Below are 22,035 nucleotides of genomic sequence, written 5' to 3' on the forward strand. Positions count from 1 at the left end.
TCTAAAGAGACACTGAGAGCAGCAAGCCTCAGCTACTGCAGTTGTCTTGGCACGAACATACAGATACTCTGTTCTCTGGCTGCTCACTCTGACTATTGGCAGACAGAGGTTGAACAGGCAGCAGAATCAACCCCATTAGTGTCAACCTAATCCTCCGTAATGGGATCCACACTGGCCAAGACTAGGCACCCATCCCTATCCCCATCCTCATGTGTAGTCTGTCTTCGCCTAGCACAATATTGAGCCATTAAAAGAGGGGATGATAGCATTGCGTTTGCCGCCACCTTTTGAAGAAAACCAGAACAATACCATGGGGAGTTTAGAGGGCTGGCAAAATATGTACTTTTATAGTAACAGATTATTGAGGTATGTTTATATATTTTTAGCTATGCCTTTTTTTTATAACAATATATACTATTGGACCTACTATATCATGGTAAAGTGCCAATATTCAAGGGACTGTAAGGGCATTTTGAACAGGATTATATTTGTATGTGTGTAAGAGGGAACGAGGACGAAACAAAGAGAGAAAGACAGAGAAGCAAAAAGAAAGAGAATCATAATGATGAATGCTCATGTAGCATTTCACCAGGCAGGGACAGGGAAAAGCAGAAATTTGTTAATTCTTGCTTGAAGGGCAGCTTTGAGAAAGACAAGAGATGGTACATAGTCTTTCTGATATTGAAAGTCCTTAGGATATCTTTTGTTTGGTGAGAAATGAAAACTTTAGAAGATTAAGTTCTGCTTCAGGAGAAGTTGATCTTGATAAATTTCTGTAGTTCACTATGAAGGAGTTAAAAATTACCTTTAAGGGCCCACCAGCTTGTTTTTGCTCACTTTTTCTCTCTTTCTGTCTCGGGTTATTTTAACATCAAAATACATCAAAACATAGGAAAAACAGAAACAACAAAACTGTGCTTTAAGCAATAGCACATGGCAACCAAAATCTAAATATCAGCTTAAAAACAATAAATAACTTTGAATGTGATTTATAATGATAGTCATCTTGTACTTTTAAAATAGAATAAGCACTGACAAGGGAGACAGAGGTATTAAGATGAACATCTGTCCTTTGGGTTGTTTAGTGGTGACAACATGGCTCCTGATAGTAATGGGCCCTTGGAGTTTCCAAGTTCTGTTTATGGATCTGTGATACTTACTGATGCACTCCAGCAAACCCTGCAAACCTTCTGGTTCAGCTGTTTTTTGATGCAGCACCTGTGTATGTTCCCACAGGCCCCCAGGTAATAGCAACCCGAACTGTGTAAAAATCAGAAGCAAACTCTGTGGTGCTCACAGTTTGTGTTTCCATCTAACTCCTTGTAACGACACCCACTTAACATACTTTCTCAAATTTTATGGGCAGCTGCAGCGTTGAGTTCTTATTTTTTTCCATTTGGGTTTTTTATTTCGAATTTTAAGTTTTAGAGAGCTGACTCATATTTGCCTAGGTTTTCAGGATTATATGGGGCTTCTCTAGAGGCTTTACATAATAAATGTTTTTAATTGGAAGGTATTGGGAGTAGTGGACAGACCAAAGCTCCTGTAATGAAAAGTAATTGAGATCCTCATTTGGAGACTTCTGGGCTCTGAAGGAAGAGCCAGAGAATACGCCTTAGATAATTTCCATTTACATTCTCCTCCCTACCCATAGTTACCAAAACCAGGGAGAATAGGAAAACTCTTAATTTTATTGAGGAATATGCTGTTTGTATCCTTAGGGAAGGTCTAAAAGCTCTATTTGTTAGCTTTCCCCTTGAAACTTAAGATCATTCACATCAACTATGGTTTCCACCAATTCATATCATTGGTTGAATAAATGGAAGGTAATGGATATGAAAGAAGTTTAATTTTCTAACAGAGCTAGTTGCCTCTAAGGATATATGGGTATGAAAGTCTGTGAATATTGTAAAGAACTTCAGTAGAGTCTTTTATTTCCAACTTTAACAGTTATTTCTTCTTATATAATTGTTACCCTGTACATCTGGAATTTAGATTTGTGATAAGAAATATGCCAAGAAATTTTAGTCCTATGAGCCAAAGCAGATTACATCCTTTGCTGTCTTCTAAGAAACTCCAGCCCAAACATAAGTTGTGATAAAAGGAGTGAGTAGTACCATACACCCCAGCAAAGAAATCCACAACTTCCAAACTCAATAATTAGTACTGACCATTTTTCTGGGTCCCTTTGTTTTGTTCTTTCCTTTGATTGCCTCTAATATTCTCTATGTTTTCATCTCACACTAAAAAATAATGGTTTTGGTTCAACCCTGAGAGATGTGCAGGAGGCAGAATTTATTTGAGACAGAAGTAAAGCATTACTATACTGAGGGAAAGGCCCTGAACTACGTGTGTGTGAGCTTGATGAGGGTCTCACTACTTATGGAGGTTGTCCTTGAGCCTGTGATCCTCTTATCTCAGTCTTCCAAGTACTAAGATTACAAGTGTGACTCTACTATGCCTGGCTTCTCCTGAACTACCTATAACCTCTCACCTCCTCTTGGGCACCTTTAGAACTTTCTATAACATCCCAAATATAGAAATAAGCACTACTATACTAAGCATTATTTAAACTGAAAGAGTTTTAGGAAATACTCTTTGGCCCTCTTCTGCCTCTTTTGTAGATATTTGTAATCAAAGTAGATGGAGGATATGGATAATTCTGAATTATTTTATATATGTTTCAGTTGCAATGACAGTTTATTCCTTAGTTTGTCTAAAAGTGCATTAGAGATTCTTCCATGTTATTAATTGAATTGATATTTTATTTTGCAAATTGGTTGATGTCATTATAATGTATACAAAGAGCACAATATGTTGTCCATTCACTTGATGGATATTTGAATTGTTTCTAGTTTGTGTGTTTTCTGAAGTAGTACTATTTTACATTTTTGTACTTCATAAAATAGTTGAATGTATTATTTTTGTAAAGTCTAATTTATCATTTTATTTTTCTAGCTCTCAGTGTCCTCTCAAGGAAATCTTTGCCTATCTTAAGGTCATAGAAATATTATAATAATATAGATTCTCTATGAAGTTTATATTTTAGCAGTCATGGTTAGATTTATTATGAATTTCAAATTAATTTATGGATAGTAAAAGGAAGGACATACAGTCAACCTTATTTTGCTGTTTATCCAGTTGTTATAGTATATTATTTGTTGATTATCCTTTCCCCACTGAATTGCATTGCAATTTTGATGAAAATTGAGTTTCTGCAAGTTTTATTTCATTTTTTCTATTGAATTATGTTTTTCTTCTTACACCAAGACTGCACTATTTGATTACATTTTACAAAGAGCCTTTAACATGTGCTATCTAGTAATTTATTTTTTAAAAATTCTTAAAGTCAGGCAGTGGCTATTGCTCAGACATATTCTTTCAAAAATGCAGTTTCATTTAATCTATATCTCTGTATTTCTATATAAATTTTAAGTAATCTCAGTAGGTACTAAAATTTTCACTGTATCTTTTATTGAGATACATTGAAACACAGATCACTGTGGGGCAAATCAACATACTAAAAATGAGTCTTAAAATCTATGAATACGGCATCTGTTGGTGGTGCATGCTTGTAATCTCCACGCTTGGGAGGTGGAGACAGTAGGATTGCGTAGGTTCAAAGCCAGCCTTGCTGGCTTAAGAGACGCGGTTTCCAAATAAAAATATAAAAATAGGTCTGGGAGTGTAGCCCGGGAGGTAGAAAAATTTCCAGAAACCCCAGTACTACCAAAAAAAATGAAAAGTAAAAAATTAAAAAAATCCATGAATATGGTATATTTCTTCATTGCCATTGATTTTTCTCTTAGCAGTTTTCTTTTCAGTGTAGAGACTGACTTGTCTTTCATTAACTAAGTGTTTTATATGAGCTTTTAAGTTTTTCTTTTAGGAAGCACAGACCAATATCTAAAAAAGGTTACTTCATATATTTTGTCTAGTGTTTTATTTTTTCATTTCGGGAGGGTAAGTCTCAACGCATTACTTCCTCATGACCAGAACTGAAAATGCTACAACAATCTTTTTATAAGAAAAATACAGAAAATATTTTATGTGACCCTCAATTTAAAACCTGCTAGGGCCCCCATTTCAATTACAAGAAAAGACCTTACAAGTCCTCAAAGGAGCCTACCCAATTTATATACTGTGCCTCACCAGCCAACTCATTACCACTCCTCCAACTGCTGCCAGCATTCCCGTCAAAATAATCTCCTTGTTCCTCAACATTTCCAGGAAAAATCCAGTGGATCCTGTGCTCAAATATTTCCTCTGTCTCTACTTGGCTAATTCTCTTTCCTCCTTCTAATAGCCCTACTTAGCACTGTAAGCTAGCCATTCTACTGTCTGGAAATAACAATATCTCTTACCTAATTCTGTTTCTTTTCTTTTTGCCAATGCTATTTTTTCCCTCTAAGATACTTGTAATTTATGTTTCTGTTGTGTTTGTTCTTTATTGTCACTTTAATATGGCATCTGTTGGGGACCTAACCATATCCTGTAAACCTTTTACAGTGCTTCTGCTCTTACTAAAGTTCCATTTTCTGCATCTTTGGACTTTAGGGCCTTCCTCCAGAACCGTGGAAGGCTGTTCTGTGTGTGGCAGCCCAAATGTGTGGAGAAATTAACACCTTTAAAGCAATTCTCCTCCAGTGACTCACATGAGTCCATAAATAGTCAAACTCTCTCAGTTCCCCAGTGGATAATTCTCAAACCTATGTTTTCAACATTTTCTACAAGTTTCCAATGAAGACCAAGTGGCAATTACCCACCAGAATAAGTGACTTAATCCATCATTGATGGGCTGACCCTCTATCCCTAATTCCATTGCTCACCATCATACTTTCCAAATAATGTACTCTTTAATAATTTATTTGTATTCAAATACTGTATCTAAAATTAAAATAAATAATAATAAAATTAATTGTCCTTCACTCCAAATCCATTTTTTCTTCAATTTTTCTAATTTATACTCGTGGCAAACTGGATCTTAGCTACATAAAAAAAATTTGAGGATGAAATAAGTGAATCTATTTGGGACTGGGACACTTAAAATTTGTAGTACTGAACACCCATATGATTTATGGTCACAATGCATTAATGAAAGTGTATTTTTTAAAAGGGGGAGGGGTATCTAAAGCCAAAGAAAACTGGTATGAATAAACCTTTAACATGTGCTAATTTCTGTCAAAGCCTTAAAAAATAAAGCATAGCATGTGAGGAAAGGATATTCATCCCTGCTGAGCCATTCTGAGAAACATTGTAGATGGCAGGAAGAAATCAACAGGAAGACTGACCTGCACCAGTAGGCACAGCAGCTCAGGTGGCTGAGTCATTGAGGAAAGCCATGGGACTCAGTCCTGGCTGCCCAGTGGTCACTCAGGCCACTTTGGAAGAAAGGAAAGCCAGTATTAAACCTGTATAAAATTTAGCAACCTTTCAGTTCATGTTTGGTACTATTTTTTACTGTTATTAGTTACATGGGTGCAGAGTCTTAGAGATATTTGGGGTTTTTTACTTACCTAGTTATGAATACTTTTCTTCCATCTTCAAAATTTACCATTAAATCAAGCTTACTTCCATTTCCCCTCCTGCCACTTTAGTTCAAGCTTGACTTAGTCTATTCTAATAGTCTTATAACTAGTATGCCTTCCGTTATAAGATTCATTTTCCTATTACACATGCAATCACATTCCTATCAAACTTAAATTGTTGCATACTTTCCCTCTGGTATACTAAGGCTAAAATTTCATCTCCGGATCTGTGTGATTTAAGCCCAAGTTACAAGTAAACCTGATTTTATACCATTCTCGTATGGACTTCTCCTATTCCCTCTATATCACTGTCCCAAAATACAGGTCAAAAGTTTCTGCTTGTGATTTACTGGGGTGGTAGTTATAGACATTACATCAAATATTCTGAATCTGATTAAAGTTCAAACTCAAATGTTATCGCTTCCTAAAGCCTTCTGTACTTTTCCTAGTTAAAAGAATTTTTCCCTCCTAATCTTTTAAGGTACATTGCATCTTCTTATAGTATAAAATATATCATGGCCACAAGAGACTACATATTTAGAACAGGAAAATTTTTTTTTCATCACTTGACACAGTGGTGAAAAAACTAAGTGATGCAGAAATAAGCAGTTATTTATTTATTTATTTATTTATTTAATAGGGGCATATTTTTAGTTCAACTCATTGAATTGTGTCTAGTGCATTTATTATATTTATAAAATATTTATATATATTTATAAAATATTTGTCTTATTTGCTGTTACTTTTCTACAGGTGACATTCATGACATTACTATGTAAACAGAAAATCAATGATAGATTTTAATTTCCTATGGTAGCCGGGCATGGTGGTGCACGCTTGTAATCCCCGCACTTGGGAGGCAGAGACAGGAAGATCATGCAGGTTCAAAGCCAGCTGCGCTGGCTTAAGAGACCCTGTTTCAAAATATAAAATAGGTCTGGGAGTGTAGCCCAGAGATAGAAGGGCTTCCGGGAACCCCAGTACCACCACACACACAAAAACTATTTCCTATGGTAAAAGGTCTAGATTAAGGAAAAACACATACAAAGGCAATATATGATGGCATAAACTAAGTAAAGAAGAGGGATATTAAAAATAAATACTGCTATATTTTGAGATGAAAGGGAAATATGGAAGATCTTCTGAAGCAGCTGCAATTAAGACTGTTAATAAGAATTCATGAAAGAACAAAACTGTAAATGAGTCTTTTAAGAGGAAGCAGTATGATAAATTGTGATACTCTGGATAATCACAATTAGCAAAATGAAGAATAATTAACAAATCCAAATTAGAGCACATATAATGATAAACGAGGTTAGACTTGTTAAAGAACTGTGTCATTAGCAGATTTTTTTTTTTTTTTGGTTAGGAAATGAATAAGAAGACAGAGAGAAGATCTCACGAAAATAAAAGCTTGATGTCTATGTCCTCTAACACTTAATAAAATGATGTTCTAAAAGTGAGCCATCTACAGGGATGGAAATCTACAAGTAGGCAAGTGTTTCTGGCCCTCAGGGAAGCAGCATCTGTCTCACAACTGCCACTCAAGTTAGTACTTGAAGAATCAGGTCACTAAATACTAAACATTTCCTGCTTAACTTTTCTTTTACCAGAAATGGCTATGAATTACAGAGCAGCAGAGATGTCTGTGGATGTTAAAAACATTCAGTTTTGATCACATGGTTTTTATTACATAAGGTCAACTGTAGTAAATCTTTAGAATATTCTTTAAGGAAATAATATCCTAGTATATCAATAATTCCTAAAAATGTTCTTGCAATGATATGAACTGCTATAATTCCTTCTAGGTTTTTCACAAACATTGGAGAATTGACTTTTGGCCTAGTAACTGTGATCTAGTACCAAAGCCCAAAACTTGTGCTGAGCATCACATACATAATCACTAAAATAATGAGAATGTCAGGCCTGTGCCTTGAGCTCCCTAAAACTGAGTTTATCCTTGGAATCTAGCACAAATGGTGCACTAAGTTATCTTACTCAGATCTTCCTCATCACATTAAATTAGAGCCATAAACTTAATTGATGAGAAGTCACAGTTATGTGCTCATATGAGCAGCCCAACATTTTTTGATTTTCTGTTTTCTTTAATATCTGTTGCTTTTAGTAGCTGCCTTCTTGCTACAGTTGTTTAGTCTGCAGGAGATATAATGGTTAGAAAATATATACAGTTTACACAAAAACAAAAGTTATTACTTCTATGCTGTTTATAGATATGCAAATTAATTTCTGGGTATTACCAACATATATAGAACTCCTAGATTAACCAAACTACCATTTCATTAATTTTCCAAAGAGACCATCTAAGGCCTCTTCAAATATCTGATACCATTTTTCCATCTATCATGAACAGATACATCTACATATATTTCCATTTTGTTTCTTCAACATGAATGGAGAGTCTTCATGAGATGAATACTATTTTAAGCATTAGAAATAAAAGATTGAATAAGATACACAAGATTTTGTCTGAAGATTACATTTAATGGAAAGAGATAGGCAGTAAACAAATAGATGGATACCAAATTGAATACAAAACAGTATAATAGGTTGAATACAAAACAGAATGAAGTGCTACAGATTAAGTGGAGAGAAAATACTTTCCTTAGAAAATAACATTTGAAGCTGAGTTCTGAATTTTGAGGAGTAAGCCATTTATATATTCTAAGATAAGTCTCTGTAATTTAAATGAGAGCATTATATCTGAGGAATAGAAATATCAGTAGTGCTGGAGTATACTGAACAATGAACGAGTTTTAAATCTGGTCTGATGGTGTCAGAGTATAGACATTGAGATTTATTAGATGCATATTTTTTCTACTTGTAATTGGAAGCTTTTAGTGGATTCTAAGAGGAGGAACACAATAATTTGGCTGCTTTGTTGAGGAGGATTGGAAGGGGGCAAGAGTAGAAACAAAGATTAGTTAGAAATCACTTACAGGAATCTAGAAGAGAGATGAGAACAGCAAAGATGAGGTGAAGTTAAGTTCGTTTTAACTGCTGAAGTGTGGTGCTGAAGGAGGATAGAAGCATTTCTTTTTGAGATGTGCTAATAATGATGTGCCTATTACAAATTCAAGTGCATAGAATACATGAGGGCTGAATGTGTACATTTGTAAGTCAAAGTCACATTAATGTATTTAAAGTCACAAAAAGTGAGATTGTCATGATAAGGATGAAGAAAAGGGTGGGCCCTATAACATATCCATGAAGAGTAAGAAATCTAAAGAAAGTAGAGAACTTGGGAAAGGATATTGAAAAGGAATAGATAATAAGAAAGGAGAAAAACTAGGAAAATAGTATTCTGGATGTCTGAGTAAAGAACTATGTCAGAAACAAAATTTCAAGGATGCGATTGAACATTCAATTTTGTCAAATTGTCCTGAGCACTGAACATGTATAAGCATAAAGGGAGAATCCTAAGACCAGTGGTAATAGAAGTAGAATAGGGATTTTAGAGGGAAACCAAGCTAAGAAGGGCATACTTTATTCATGATTGTTTGTATACCAATGGAAAGCTCCTTCAGAACTAAATTTTGGTTGTAAAAAAAGAAGTCATATAAATTTTGTAATGACTTACTCGAACAGAACATTTTGAGCTTGTGCACTGCAAAATTAAGGACAAGACTTGAAATTTCCAGCTATTATTAATCCTGTACAAACAAACCTGAAAAAGGTAGCCAATGCAATTCATTACATTTCTGCTATAGTGGGCACTATGAATGTGGTTGGTTGGCATAGATTATCATTATTACTCTACAGACTGGTAATTTTGTGGAATAAAATTAATAATAAAATGTGTGTTAAGCTTTATTAATTAGAGTAAGTAATATAGTCAGGACAGAATATTTTGACTTGTAATATAATTTAGAGAATATCTAAACCAAGCATGGTGGCACACACTTAAAATCCCTGTATGTTGGTGTTGGGAATCCAGCCCAACAGCTGGCGGGGCTTGGAGAGATGATGAGTACTGATGACTCGAACACAAACCCACGAGCCGGGAGTCAAGTCAAGCAAGATCTCACTTATATCTCTCCAAGCAATCATATATATAGCACCAAGCCACAAGGGGAATTCCCATGAGAAATAGCCTAGCCTACCCGGGATAAAGATCACTAGCACGTAGTTTACAGCCAATCCCAGGCCAGTACATGAGCCATTCATATGTGCAGAAAGCTCCTTTAAAGGTAGAAAGGGAAAAACCGCTCAGTCTCCCCACGCATAATGAATGGGGAAACCACACCTTCATAGCTTCCTCCAGGCGCCATCTTTAGCCCATTTTCTGCTAAATCACTTTACTTAAAGTTTTGCCTTAGGCTGTAGGCCGCTCAGGCCAAGGAAGGCTGTATCTCCTTAGGCACTATATGGACACACCCCATCATGTTGGGTGTGGAGGGAGACAGGATGATCAAAGTTTCAAGACCAGCATCAGTAATTTAGAAAGACCCTCAGTAACATAACAATACTCTGTTTCAAAATCAAAATAAAAGCGGTGAGTGGTGGCACATGTTGGTAATCTCAGTACTTGGGAAGCTGAGACAGGAGGATCATAGGTTCAAAAGTCAGCCTTAGCTCCTGAATGAGGTCCTCTGCAACTTAGTGAGAACTTGTTTCAAAATAAAGAATAAAAAATAGGGTTGGATGTGTAGCTCAGAGATAGAATGCTCTTGGGTTCCATCCTCAGTTTCGCAAAACAAACAAACAAACAAACACACAAAAACAAAAATAGGTTGAAGGTCTAGCTCAGAGATAGAGTTCAATCCACAGTACACACACACACATACACACACACTCACACACATACACAACACACATAAATAAATAAATAATTAAATAAATGAAGGGGAGATAGATGAGAGAGAATGAGAGAGAGAGAGAGAGAGAGAGAGAGAGAGAGAGAGAGAGAGAGAGAGAGAGATATCGATATCTAGTTATACAGCCTAGAAATGTAATAGGTATAATCTTGGCTATAACTTTTCCAACCACATAAGACAGTTATGGTTGGTAGATAAATTATGAAAATGTGTTTGTCAAATACTAGCATTTTTACCCTTACTGCCACTCAATAAATATGTGGAGTAAATGAAGTATGGTGCTGCACATCTGAGAATCATCTAGCATGCTTTTGGTTTATTGTAGAGCATGCATATTTTATTGTTACACACAAACACACACAGAGAGCTTAGATTTATCTTTTTTAAATATTTTAATGCATTTTCAGAAACGTGTATTTATGTAAATGAATGTCATAAAGTGGTAGAAATATCTAATCCCTGCCCTTTGAAGTAGTATCATTGTTCATCGGGCCTACTTTCAGAGCTGTTTATTGAGAAATGTTTTCATGTTGCACTCTCTGTATACATTACTTCGAAGCTTAACAATAGCCAGGAAGATAGGTATTATGTTCCTCAATTATACTTCCTCAATTTGTAAAATACAAATTGAGGAGATATAAATCTCAAGGATTGAAGACACTTTCCTAAACTAACAATGTTCATGGATGGACCTAGGTTTTAACTTGTATGTCTGATTTGTCAACAGTGATAGTTCTCACTGCATATGTGCCCAAATATTTGGCTCATTGAAGAATAACTTGGATCATTGAGAAATAATTTACATCTTCAAAGAAAATCATATGAATAAAATTATATTTAAAGCTAAAGCATCTTAGAAGTGCCATAACATTCATCTTTCAGAAAACTGAAATATGATGCAGATTCAGATCTGGTTTTGTGTCTATACTCAACAACTTAACATGCATTTATTGTAAGACATTTATTCTCTGAACCTGACTTTCTCAGCAGCTGAAGTTTGTTATAACTACTTCAGATTTGACAAAGTTTAGATTACACATATTTTGACACTGCAGAGAAGCATACTATGTTATTCCTTAAAATTGAAAGATAAGTACACAATGGAATTTTACTCAGCCATCAAAAAAAAAACCAAAACCCTCAATTACCTCATTTTCAAGGAAATGGATGGAACTGGAGGACATTATGCTAAGTGAGATTAGTCAGTCACAAAAAATAAGAAATCAGATGCTTTCCCTAATATGTGAAAGCTAAGGAGAAATGGGTCATAGGAGGAACTCTAGATGAAAAAGGAAATCCTATAGAGGATCAAACAAGACAACCTAAATGAGGGGATGGGAGGGGGAAAGAAGGAAATTTTCTAAAACACACAATGTACTTAAACATATAGAAGTCAACCACTAAGCCAAGCAAGGGAGGGAAGGATGGGGAGGGAATGGGGTGGGAATTGGGTAGGGGTTAAATCGATGATGTGAGCCGGGCGTGGTGGTGCAGGCTTGTAATCCCTGATCTTGGGAGGTGGAGACAGGAGGATCTATCATAGCCAGTCATGCTGGTTTAAGAGACCCTGTTTCAAAAATATTAAATAGGTCTGGGAGTGTAGCCCAGAGGTAGAAGGGCTTCCAGGAACTCAAGTACCATAAAAAAAAAAAATCGGTGATGTGTACATGTATGCACACACAAGTTTTTTTACCCCAATATGATGTATGAATATAATGCACCGATAAAAAATTTTAAAAATAAAAGAAAAAAGAAAAAAGAAAGATAAGGTAATGTTCTGAGAACAGAAAAATAAAAAAATCCACATGGATGAAATATTTTTTGCAAAAACAAAATTTCTTATTTAATAATAGTTGAATTATTGCTGAAGCATAATGGAAGGTTCAAAGTCCAGTCATGTTTGTAGCTCTAATTTAAAACCCACAAAGTTGACAGAGGGAAAAATTAGCTACAGAATGATTTGAATAGTTAAAATAAAAATAATTTAAAAGAACCCGAGGAAGATGGGAGGGGGAAGGGGAATACCCTAATGCACATGATTTACTTTCACAAACATATCAAAGTCAATCATTAAGTTGAACCTCAGAAGGAGGGAAGAGGGAGGAGGGAGGAGGGAAGAAATGTGGTAGGGATTGAGGAAGGTCTCAGTGAGTGAAGTGTGTAATCTGCTTCTCCCATCCTGAACCTCATCAGATGTATGATTACAGTGCACCAATAAAAAAAAAATTAAAAAAGAATTTAGCTTCACAGTTTTCTAAGATGGTCCACAAAAATCCATTTGGATATTCTATGCATGAGATGTGCACATTGTTGAAAAGTAGGGATAGATAAACAGTAGTTTATTCAGCCTATGCTGAATAAAACAAAGCTTTTTCTCATTTTACTTATTTTCTATTCCAAGTAGAGAAATAAATATTGAAGGAAGGTGTGGTGGTGCATTCCTATAATTCCAGATATATTTAAAGTTTAAAATTTGATAAGTTGGGAAAAACATACACTCATGAAATAATGACTCATGAAATAATCACTACATTCAAGGCACTGCATCACTCCCAAAGTTTTCTCAATGCTCATTTAAACTATCTCCTCATCTTCCTACTTCTCACAATTCCAAAATAAATATTTATTTGCCTTCTATAACTACAAATGAATTTACATGTGCAATAACCTAAATAAATGAAATCATACAGAATCTATTAAGTTTGCTCACTTTTAAAATGCAATTACTTTCAGGTAATGGATGCATAGAAAACATTTTTAACAATTGCATAGTATTTAATTGTAATGTTTTTATCTAGTTTTTTGTTGATTGATATTCACATTGTTTCTACTCTAAGGTACTTACAAATACGGCCATTTTGAAGATTTATGTACAAATTTACATACTAATATGTTTTCATTTTTATTGGCTAAATATCTAGGGGAGGAATTTTCAGTCAAATCACTAACATTTTAAGATTTTAAGATGCGTCCAAAATATTTTCTAATGTGCTTGTAACACTTTACATTTCACCATGAAATAAGAGAATTCTCATCATCTACATCTTCACCAACACTAGGAATGGCCAATATTTTTAATCCCAGCTATTTCAATAGATGAGTAGTGGCATTTCAGTGCGACTTTAATTCACATTTCCCTAAAATGTAAGTTTTGAGCACTTTTTATGAGCTTATTTAACATTCTATCTTCTTGGGCAAAATTTCTGTTCAAATATTTTGCCCATTACTTAAATGAGATTATGGATTATTTTATATAAGTTTGGAGGTTTATTTGTATATTCTGAATAAATATTTTATCTAGTATGTGGTTAGTAAATAGCTTCTATAGTGGTGGTTTATCTTGATTTTTTTAAATAGTATATTTAAAATAGCAATTCTTAATTTTATGGAATCTCATCAATTTTTATGAATTGTGCTTTTGATATTATATATAGTTAAGATAACTCCTCACACAAGTTTACAGGAATATATTTTTATGTCTATACCATATTTGTTTCTAGAAATTGGTCCTTCCCTCTTTCCTTTCTTTCTTTCCTTCTTTCTTTCTTGCTTTCTTTCATTCATTCTTTCTTTCTTTCTTCTTTTTTTTCTTTCTTTCTTCTTGTATTAGGAATGAAGTCCAGGGTCATTATAATTTAAGCTATACTCTCAGCCATATTTTATTCTTTTATTTTGAAATAAAGTCCCACTAAGATGTGGAGGGCCTCACTAAGTTGCAGAGGCTAGGTGTGAACCTGCGATTCTCCTGCCTCAGCCTTCCAAGTAGTAGGATTAAAAGTGTGCACCACCACACCTAAATTGAATTATTTTTAGTTATAAAAATCCCAAGACATACAATAGATGAAGACATAGTATAATAAACTCTCATGTATTCATTACTCTTATTAAGTATCCCATGTATTCCTTTCTATTTACCCCCAAGTAACACATTTTTAAACAGTTTATTGATATATTATATTTATGCAAAACATCTACAAATCATAGTATGTAACTCTGTATGCTTTCAAAAGGTAAGATCTTCATAATTAAACACACCAATCAAGAATTTCAATATTACTAGCTCTCCAGAAGCCCCATTACGTCCCAGAAGGAATCCCTTTTCTTAATTCCAATACTATGCAAAATCTGGCCTGTGGTTAAACTTATGTCATGGTATCATGCAGTATATCCACTCCTACTTTTTCAGATATACATAAATTTATGAACTTATCCATGATATTCCTTTGATAGCTATTTATTATTTATTTGTATAAATATACTACAATATATTTATATATTCTGTTATTGTTGAGCATTTGGATCGTTTCCAGGTTTTGACTCTTACTTTCAGTGCCATTCTGAATATTTTTGTATATGTTTTGTTTTTGTTCATGTACCTACAGTCATTTTGAGCACTTAACTAATGGTGGAATTGCTAGGAAATAGAATATATATATTATATTCACACTGAATATATAATATATATGTAATATATATTATTCTACATATATACAAGACTAGTTTTAGTAGACAATGACAGTTTTTATAAGTGGTTGTACCAACAGTGTATGAAATAATACTGAATGTATGCATACCATATAATATTCAGGATAATAGATTTTAATCTCCTTACCCTCTTGTGTAAATATTTCTACACCTAGAATGAGTTGAAAAATAGTTTGATTATATTATTAATTTATGCTCCATTTGCACTTATTTTTAATGAGTAATTTCTGTGAAATTACCCAGCTTTTTTGTCCAAAAATTGAATTTCTGGAAATGCAATTGTTGACACTGAACCTGTAAATGAGGAATCCAACCAAAGTTTTTCTATCTCCTGATATTTCAACAGACTTTTCTTTGGTTTCCCTAGAAATTATTTTTGTTCACTTCATTATAACTGTAACAGTTTGTAAAAAACAAACTAAAATACTCTTTTCAAGCCTGGTACATAGATGTGATTTTCTTTTCTTCTATTACAGTAATCTTTTTACAATTTCTTTTAGCCTTTTCATTATTGTTAACATCTAGCCTTTTACAAAAAGTACCTCTATGGCTACGTCTAGACAAAAAGTAGAAATCCATTGCCATGTAGGCTTTCAAGCTTCAGTGACAAATCAATACCACATCTCTATGAAACAAGTATATCTTAGCAGTATTTTCACAAAGGTCTTGACCTAACCTATCTTTATGTAAGTTTGAGACAGATCCAATTGATGTGTAGATATGAGCAAAATCTTCCCCTGTCAAGAAATGCTACCAAGTCTTTGAAATAAGCTCAAAATAATAAAAATAAATATATTGAAGATGTGAATACCTCATTTTCACTATTACACAGAAACATGTTACCAATTAAAAATTTTAATACAGTGACAAAAGTATTTGAATCACACACATAGACTTATTTTATGTGAATTTACTTATGATTTAAAGAAATTCTATGTTTTGTATGTTCATGACTGTCTAGATTTGATATTTAATCTGGTTAACTGCCAGAAGGCCAGATAACTCTGTGAATACAGAACAGGCAATTGTATTATTGTGTGTGACTCTGCTAATTACTTCTGCTTGTGAATAAATATCTCCAGTTTGGGGTAATGAATGGCTAAACTGATTACAGGTGATAAACCAGTTAGATGGCCTTGATGTGGTTGAGGAAAACAAAATTAAAGCTGAAATAAATATGAGATCTGATTTAAACACTCACAATATAACTAATGATATATTAGTAGTAGTAAAGTAAAGGTTCTTACCCCTTTCTCAAAGCATTCACTGATTTGTGTACATCCCTCTATTAATACATACTACAAGAAAGGGGAAAATAGTACACTTGATCCTTTGATATGTATTGATAGTTAATAAATACTAATTATTTTTGGAGATGCCCTTAGACAAGAAAAGGAAACTAAACCGAAATAGACCCTCTCAGAAAGTTTATACTTTCGACTATCATGTGTAAATTCTACTTATCACAAGAGAAACTTTAAAATATTTTAAAGCTTGTGAGGTGTTGAGTGTAACATTTAACATTTTCTGAGTTTTAAATAACAGGTACATCAACTACTTTGTTTTATTTAGAATTCAAATGATTTTATACAAAACACAAGGAATTCCAAATAACATGGATAAATGCCTGAAGAATAGTAGGAGGGGTTTGGGGAAGGAAATCAGGGAGACGACAAAGCAAGATTGATGAAGGAAATCATCTAAATAATTTTATCTTCAAGCATAAGGGTAACACTACCAATCTCACTAACATATACAGAAAGGGGGTAACTGGGTGGAATGTGGAGGGAAATAAGACCTCAGTGTGCATGTATGTTGTATCATACTGAACCTAACTATTATGTACAATTGCAATGCATTAATCAAGTTATTAAAAATTATAAATAAAATTATGCTACAACATAAAAACATAAACAAAAAGAATTCAATTTATTTTAAAAACTTCTATAGCTTAAAATTTTTCTATTTTATAATAGAAATTTTTCTATTTTATAATAAAATAAAAAAATAGTTTCTTTAGTTAGTACCCATTGAATCATTTATGTAATAGCAAAATACAGGATCCTTAACTACACAGCTTGGTTAAAAAGGTTTAGGATATTGCCTCACTCATTTACACTCTTTAAATATCCCCAGAGAAAGTTCTGATTCCAGGGGCTACTTATAATTCGAAGTAGTCAGGTTTTGGAAGGATGCATACTATATTTCCATGGCAGTGTATACTAACAGCTACATACTAGAATTATTGATATTTCTGAGCAGATTGACTGCGTTTCTCAGCTCTCTTTACAGTAAGTTGAGACTATGTGACTAAGTTCCAGCCAATATTAAATGAACATATGTTATTTGTAGCTTTAACACAAAGGATCTTTTCACTAAGCCTTTCCACTTGATTCCCTGTCAGTTGGATGCTTTTTTCATCACCAAACTTTATAGCCATGAGTTAGATTCCAGACTTTCCATCAGTCCATGTTCTTACGTCATTGTGTGGAGCAGGGCCTCTTGGTGATATGGTAACTTCTTAAAAGCAAATCACAATTTTTCATTGTGTTTGGTCTATTATTCAAAGTTGGGATAATTTCTTATAATTTACTCTGATAAAGATTGCACGAAACAACCTACAATTTACAAAAATATGCAGGAGAAGACATTTTTCTGGTTTTCAGTTGAGCACAGAATAAGAGTAAAAAGATGAATAGATAAATAGTGAAAATATAATGTGGGGAGGTAGGTGGTAGTCAAAAAGTCAGAGAGCTCTATAGAAGAATGTTATCTAGAAAATGAGTAAGAATTTGCCAGTTAGACAGGCACATTATGCAAAGTATTCAAATACAGACTACTTAATAGGAGCCTGGGTTAAGTTTGCAGGACTGAAGATGCAGCAGACTAATGACTAGTAATAGATCAGACCAGTGCCTGGATCAGACTCTGACCTTTATACCATGCCAAGAAGTATGGAATTTATTTTAAATGCAATCGGTAGATAACAATTTTGAAAGAAGTAACTGGAATAACTTTGTTTTGTGAACCATCCCTTCATGAAAGAAGACAAAAAAGAGAGAGAACATTGTTAGGAAGTTTAAAAATAATGTCTGGAAGAAAGTAATGGAATTATAGCATCAACAATGGAGAGGGAAAAAAGCTCCAAAAGATTTTTAGCAGGAGATGAAAAATTATTTGGTAAGAAATTGAGTATCTGGATAGTGAGGAAGTTGGTGGAATTCCTTCAGGATTTCTAGTTTGGACAAATGAGCAGACATCGGTGGTGTTCACAGAGAAGGGGAAGTTGACAATAGACATGACAACAATAAAATAATAAAAAATAAAAATGGAAATGAAGCATTTGCCAAGCAGTTCACTAGTGTTGTGCTAAGCCATTTAAGTATATTAACCTTTTAAGAGTTTATAGCCACGTTGTGAAGCTAGTACTATTTTTTCTTAACCTTGTTTATTTATTTATAGAGGTACAAAGAAGGGAAAAACTTGCTCAAGGTGATAACAAGCTGGTAGTGGGTGAAGGTACTATGAATAGTTTAGCTCCAGAATCAAGATGATAATTGCTGCACTAAAATGCCTCTATGAAATACAAATGGATGAAAAGGCATTTCTGGATATTCTGAGTTGGAAATGTCTGTGAGTCATTCAGCTAAGAATTTGTAGATAATTTAAATATAGCTATGTGTTTTGTGAAAAAAGAGACTCAAACAGCTATGATAGTTGATGATGTAAAAGTGGATTAGATTTCTCAGTGAGAGAATATATAATGAAGAAAGGAGGAAGACTGAGGATCGTTAACTAGTAAATACAAATAAATATGGACATGGTAAAGAAAACAAACCAAGGGAACGGATTAGGGTCAGCACACCAAAAACCAAACAATTAAAAAGGGAATCAAGAAGGGCAAACTATGCTGTCTCAGCTAGAAAAGGAAATTTAAAAATTCCAGATATAACAGAGATAGCAATATGAGAGAAGAAAGAAATCAGTGGCAACCTTTGACAGATTCATAGTAGTATGTGGGGATCAATGTCAAAGCGAGAAAAACGGAAAATTCATCTGTGAAAATCGAGGCAATGAGAATACAGCAAAAGTCTTTTGAGATCTCTGAGGAGGTGAATTTTGCTCCAGGGAACAAATCCTCAGGACAAACACAACTTAGGCCTGTTATTAAGTCTCACTTTCATAATTCATCAATCTCTGAATGTCACTAATGTCTCCAGAATTTTGACACCAGTCTGTAGCATTTGTAGTTTATAAATCCTACTTCAGCCTATAACTCTAATCAGTTGTTTCCCAGTTGTTTTCCTTAAACTTCTTCTCCTGCAGTTTTACATTTATTTCCTCATCCAAAACGAAAGAACAATGGGCTGTGTCCCTAATCATTTCCCATGTGTGGGAACATAGCCAATTTCTCCTAATTTAAATTAACTTCTAGAGCCAAGAAAATGGTAACTAAAAAAAAAAATTTAAACGTAGTGGCCCATTATAAAGACTTAATTTAGAAACAGAGGCACCACGGAAATAAAACACCTTGAAATAATGAGTAAAGTAGGTAAATAAGAACTTAGCCCTAATGCATTAAATTCTTAAAATATGAAAGCTTATTTCTTTGAAGGATAAACATTATCAAAAATAATTAGTACATGTGCAACCAAATTAATAAAAGTGTCTCTTCCTTCAATTGTAACATTTGATTTCTTTGGTTTAATATGTGATTAGACTGGGAAACTGCAATTACATAGACATAAAATCTCTTAAGTCCTTAAAAAAACAAAGATTTTCTTAGAAGCTGATTTGGGGGTTTTATTTTGATATTTTGAAGTGGGGAAGAAAAAAATAGTATGAAAGTACCAATCTCATTGTTTCATTGTGAATTCATTTTTGTACATTTATTAATGATAATGAATTAGGCTACAGAAACACAAAAAGAAACACCTCCTGTGTTCAAAGAATAGTGAATATAAAGAAATAAAGAGAAAAAAATGTGACCAATTTAAAATATGTTGTGACAAAAGGCTTTTAAAATTCAGGAAAAGAGGAATAAACTAGTTTTGCAATACATAGATCTGCTTCCACTAGATACTATTATATTCTTTATGGACCAATTGAAAAGATAAAAATGTATTATCTTAGAATATATAAGACAGTGGCATAAGCGGGACAGGGTGGAGGAAGAGTACCCAAATACAAATATAACAGAGATGCTGACAAATTTTGTTTCTAAACAAGAGAAACTAATGGTCTTATGTATGATGTTTCTCAGACTTTCCTGCCTCTTAAGATAGATCTGAATACCTGAAATTTCAAACACAATTAAGAGAACATAAATAGCAATCTTGGAAAAGAGGAAAGCAATTAAGAGGCCTGGGTAGGGACTTGGGAGAGAACTGGTAAATCCAGGGCTAGTGGTGCAAATGTCGTTAAGAAGAGGGATTTTTATTTTTATTTTTATTTTTTGATGGTACTGGGGTTCCTGGAAGCCCTTCTACTTCCGGGCTACACTCCCAGACATATTTTTTATATTTTTGAAACAGGGTCTCTTACGCCGGCGCGGCTGGCTTCGAACCTGCGCAATCCTCCTGTCTCTGCCTCCCAAGCGCAGGGATTACAAGCGTGCGCCACCACGCCCGGCAAGAAGAGGGATTTTTTTATATTAAAAACTAGCTATCAATGACACCAGATTGCTGGGTTTGTTATGGAAGAGGGAGATGCCTAGAAACACATAAATTCCCATCTTGGGAAACATTAGAAGTAAAGGACAAAGGAATTTGGAGGAGTTACATTGATTTGGAGGTGGCAATAGAAAACCTGGAGTCTAACCTGAGGTAGATAGTAAGTAGACCCTAAAAAGTAGCTTACTCAATTGTTGATAGAGCCATTCTACCTGTCAGTATTAAAAAATCCTACATGTTAATATATTAATGTAAAAATTTAAGAATAATAGTTATATAAAGAAGGCCAACATGGAAAAGCCTTTCATTGAAATAAAATAGGAAAAATTTAAAATAAAACTATAGCAATACATGTAATATATAATGCTATAATTCTATAATTATAATGATGTATATTCTATAATAATATAATTATTATATGATGCTAGTTATATATAAATTTCTATATGAGTAAGGTTTAACTTGTGTGTTGGATATCAGGAATATATTTAATGAACTGTAGTAAATATTTTTAAAATGAAAGCTCAAGGCATTCATTGTGAATTCTTATTTTTATTTTTTATTTATTTTTTTTTAGTACTGGGGATTGAACCCAGGAGCTTCTACCTCTATGTTACACTCCCTGCCCTTTTTTAATTTTTAAATTTGAAGTAGAGTCTCACGACTTTGCTGAGAGTCTTTCTAAATTGTTGAGGCGGGCCTCGAGCCTGTGATCCTCCTGTCTCAGCCTTCCAATACTAGGATTACAGGTATGCACAACCATGCATGTCCTTTTATTATGAAAGAAATTTAACAACTTGATATAAATAAGAAATAAGAAGACAAATAATCTTAGGAAGTGAATAAACAAAAGAGAAAGAAATAGTGAAATTCTATTTAAAAAAACATAAAACTGAAAGAAATTTTGAAAAAAAAGAAAGGATAAATTTAGATCCAGGTAATTTTTTAATTATGTATTTTTCAGAAGATGGCTCAAAGAGTAAAATAACAGATGACCAATAATCAAGGAAACATTACAGTCAAAACCAAAACAAAGCAAAACAAAAGATGATTTTTGTTTCTTTAGTTGCTGGGCAGAATAACAATTAAAGTAAAAATACTAGATATGTACTGATAGCATCAATATTTTTCAGGTAAAATAAGACTTTCAAATAAACTTAAAAATTCCTACAAAAGCCCATATGAACAATAGTCAAGAAACATATAGCAAGAAATGACAGCCAGACTGGCTTCTGATACGTATTTTGGTAATAATAGTTTGGATTATGTAGAGAAATATTTATCGGTTTTTGAGTCTCCTGAGTTTTATGTCCAGAAGAACTTCCTTTGTGAAGTTGATTTTATAAAGTGATGTAACTGGTCTTCACTTGTGGATTCTGTATGAATTTGCCTGCTTGCTGAAACTTATTTCTAGCTCCATATCAGTATGCATGTACTTCCATAGTCATTTCAGGGAGATGTACCTGCAACTAACAAAAAGCTTCTTTTTATATAAATAAGAAGTAAAACTTTTTT

The 22,035-nt window shown here is 33.7% G+C and overlaps 1 pseudogene across 1 annotated transcript in view; it reads left to right on the forward strand.

Moving 5' to 3' along the window:
* The first annotated feature begins 1,095 nt into the window (after positions 1 to 1,095).
* The window catches only part of LOC308264110 (transcription elongation factor, mitochondrial-like), a 149,736-nt pseudogene continuing 128,796 nt past the window's right edge, over positions 1,096 to 22,035 (forward strand). Inside the window, exon 1 of the transcript in view lies at positions 1,096 to 1,244. The product of the transcript in view is annotated as a transcription elongation factor, mitochondrial-like (transcript). The remainder of the gene's footprint in view (positions 1,245 to 22,035) is intronic.

Source organism: Muscardinus avellanarius (assembly GCF_963383645.1).
Source record: "Muscardinus avellanarius genome assembly, chromosome: 6".
Taxonomy (NCBI): Eukaryota; Metazoa; Chordata; class Mammalia; order Rodentia; family Gliridae; genus Muscardinus; species Muscardinus avellanarius.